The sequence below is a fragment of the Arvicola amphibius genome, chromosome X, assembly GCF_903992535.2.
Source record: "Arvicola amphibius chromosome X, mArvAmp1.2, whole genome shotgun sequence".
NCBI lineage: Eukaryota > Metazoa > Chordata > Mammalia > Rodentia > Cricetidae > Arvicola > Arvicola amphibius.
In genome coordinates, this window is record NC_052065.1 from 32,011,094 (window position 1) to 32,014,978 (window position 3,885).

Below are 3,885 nucleotides of genomic sequence, written 5' to 3' on the forward strand. Positions count from 1 at the left end.
CCAGAGAGAAGAAAGGTCACCCCATAGGAAGAGTTCAGCCAGCTGAAAAAAGTCACCTGGCAGGAAAGGGTCGCTCACCAGAGAAGACTAGCACCCTCTTCAAAAGCTACCCTGCAAAGGACGGTCATTTATCCAAGAAGGGTAATTCTGCAAGGAGCGAACCCTTTCCTGGGAAAAATTGCCACCCAGGGAAGCATCACTTTAGAAAAAGGTACCCTGTAGAAGAGGGTTACTCATTTGAGTGGGGTAACTCTGAGGAGAGAGAACCCTCTGCACATGAAGATTGCCCTGCAGATAGTGGTCGCTCCATCAAAAGCCTCCTTGAAAAGGAGAGTCCTTCACCTGAGAAGGGTAACTCTGTTAAGACAGAACCATGTCCTGTAAAAGATCGCCGCACAAGAAGGCTTTGCCTTAGAAAAAGGTACCTTGAAAAAGCGGGTTACTCATTTGAGCGGGGTATCTCTGAGAAGAGAGGACCCTCTGCACGTAAAATTCGCCCTGCAGGGAGAGGTCAATGCATGAAATGTCACCTTGCTGAGAGTCGCTCAGTGAAATGGGGTAACTCCATAGCGAGAGGAAGCTCTGCAGGTGAAGAGTGCCCTGCTGGGAGAGGTCGTCCCATCAAAACCAGCCCTGCAGAGGAGGGCCATTTATCTCAGAAGGGTAACTCTGAAAAAAGAGGACCCTCTCATGGGAAAGATCGCTGTACAAGGAGGCTTTGCCTCAGAAAAACTTATCCTGAAGAGGAGGGTTACTCATTCAAGTGGGGTAACGTGGCAGCAAGAGGACTCTCTACAAGTGAAGATCACCTTGCAGGGAGAGGTCACCTCATCAAAAGCTGCCCTGCAGAGGAGAGTCATTCATCTAAGAAAGATAACTCTGTAAATAGAAGACCATCTCCTGGAAAAGATCGCCCCACAGGGAGAGGTCACCCTCAGAAGAAAAGCCACCCTGAAGAGGAGGGTCTGTCAGTTGACAGGGCTAACTCAGCAGCAAGAAGACCCTTTGTAGGTGAAGATCATCCTGCAGGGAGTGTTCACTCCATTAATAGCCAACATAATGATGACCATCATTCATCCAAGAAGGGTATCTCTGCAAATACAGGACCCTCTCCTGGGAAAGATTGCCTTACAAGGAGGTGTCGCCTCAGAAAAAGTTATCCTGAAGAGGAGGGTTACTCATTCAAGTGGGGTAACGTGGCAGCAAGAGGACTCTCTACAAGTGAAGATCACCTTGCAGGGAGAGGTCACCTCATCAAAAGCTGCCCTGCAGAGGAGAGTCATTCATCTAAGAAAGATAACTCTGTAAATAGAAGACCATCTCCTGGAAAAGATTGCCCCACAGGGAGAGGTCACCCTCAGAAGAAAAGCCACCCTGAAGAGGAGGGTCTGTCAGTTGACAGGGCTAACTCAGCAGCAAGAAGACCCTTTGTAGGTGAAGATCATCCTGCAGGGAGTGTTCACTCCATTAATAGCCAACATAATGATGACCATCATTCATCCAAGAAGGGTATCTCTGCAAATACAGGACCCTCTCCTGGGAAAGATTGCCTTACAAGGAGGTGTCGCCTCAGAAAAAGTTATCCTGAAGAGGAGAGTTACTCATTCAAGTGGGGTAATGTGGCTGCAAGAGGACCCTCTGCATGTGAAGATCGCCCTGCAGGGAGAGGTCACCCTCAGAAAAAAAGCCTCCCTGCACTGCAAGGTCCCTCAGATGAAAGGGGTAGCTCAGCAGCAAGAAGACCCTTTGCAGGTGAAGATCGCCCTGCAGGGAGTGGTCAGCCCATCAAAACCTACTGGGCCAAAGGGAGTCATTTATCAGAGAAGTGTATTCCTGAAAAGAGAGGACCGTTTCCCAGAAAAGAGGGTCATTCAATTGAAAGGGCCAACTATGCAGAGAGAGGATCCTTTGCAGCAAAAGATTGCCCCACAGGAAGAGGTCAGGCTCCAAAAAAATCTGCCCTTCAGAGGAGGGTCGCTCACTGGAAAGGGGTAACTATGTGCAGAGAGAACCCTCTGCAGGGAAAGATGATCCCACAGGGAGACATACGCCTCCAAAGAAAAGCCAACATGCAGAGAAACATCTATCTGCCCTGGGAAGCTGCCCTCCCCAAACAAGTCGTCCTGCAGAGAAAAGTCTATCTTCCCAGAGTGACTGCTCTGCAGAGAAAGTACACACAGGGGAGAGATGTCACATTGTTGAGAAAAGATGCCCTGCAGAGAGAGAACTCTCTGCTGAGAAAGGTCAGGTGGAAAAGAAAGTCATCTGTTTTGAAAAAGTTCAATCTAAGGAGAGATGTCAGTCTTCCCAAAGCAGCTACACTCCTAAGAAAGGTAACAGAGTAGAGAGCCAGTACCCTGTGGCAAAAGGTCATCACTCCATGGAAAAAAAAAAACTTTCCTGTGGAGAAACCATCTTCTCCAGGATCTACACCTAACATGTTAGTGCCAAAGAACATGAAGAATATTCGAGAAAACAGAGTTGTAAGTTTTACCAGCACAGTATCACAGATTCCTTGCGAGAATGTGGCTGGGACTGTCACCACTGGTCAATTTGTACAGGCAGGTTAGGTGAGAATGGGAGTTGAATTGAAGTAGCCTGATGAACTTAAGCCATGTCTTGTTGAGGACTGGGAACTGATAAACAAGCATAAGCAGTTATTCCAACTCCCTGCTGAGAAGAATGTAGATACTATTCTCGCGGAGTATGTCACTTTTGCAAAATCACAGGGAAAGGCTGATAATAGGGAATATTCTGTTGATGAACTTGTATATGGAATAAGAGAATATTTCAACAAGATGCTGGGCACCCAGCTGCTCTGCTAGTTTGAAAAGCCCCATTTTGCTGAAATCCACCTGGCTTATCCTCATATTCCAATGTCTCAGGTTTATGGGGCTCCATACCTCTTACAATTATTTACTCAAATTGGGACTGTATTGACCCATTCCCTCCTTAGTAGGCATAGTCTTATGTGAGTGTCTAGGTAGCTGCATGATTTTCCTAAATACATAACTGAGAATTCCACTTCTCTATTTAGTACCAGCAATTACAAGTGGCTGCCAAGCCATGTGAGGGTAAGCTGACCACTCCCTGTTATGACCTGGATCAGTAAACATTTCTGTGTTTGCTGTTTTTATTATAGTTGTTCTTGACAATTGTCAAAGTATAACAAGACTTAATATTTCAGTTTGCTTATTGTGAACAGAAATAAAAATATTAAATGCTTTATCAATATTTCAACAAGAAATAAATATTCACTAAAAGAATTTGCATTGCTTATTTGACAACATTGCTTGAATGTTTGTGTTTCTACTCTTATGCATTATGAGTTTCTACTAGGTGTTCATATTACATAACACACACTCATTCCTAGTGCTGAAAGTTCAACATAATGGATATGCTCCAAACATATGCATATACATAATTTACCACTTTGGAAATCAGTGTGACAGCTTCTCATGAAACTGGGAGTAAACCTACCTCAGGATCCAGCAATTCCACTTTTGGGAATATACCCAAGAGATGCCCAATCATACTATGAAAGCATTTGTTCAACTATGTTCATAACAGTACTATTTGTAATAGCCAGAACCTGGAAACAACTTAGATGCCCCTTAATAGAAGAATGGATAAAGAAGGTATGGCACACTGTAGAATTTTACTAAATGGTAAAAAACAATGACATCTTGAATTTTGCATGCAAATGGATGGAAATAGAAAACACTTTACTGAGTGAGATAACCCAGACCCAAAAAGATGAATATGGTATGTACTCACTCATACGTGTATTCTAGCTAAAAACAAAGAACATTGAGCCTATAATTCATGATCCTAGAGAAGCTAAATAAGGTGAACCTAAAGAAAAACATCTATTTATCCTCCTGG

At 44.2% G+C, this 3,885-nt stretch overlaps 1 pseudogene; it reads left to right on the forward strand.

The window, feature by feature from the left end:
* Positions 1–2,576: 2,576 nt before the first annotated feature.
* On the forward strand, positions 2,577–3,083 carry LOC119804189 (annotated as a pseudogene).
* Positions 3,084–3,885: the final 802 nt, after the last annotated feature.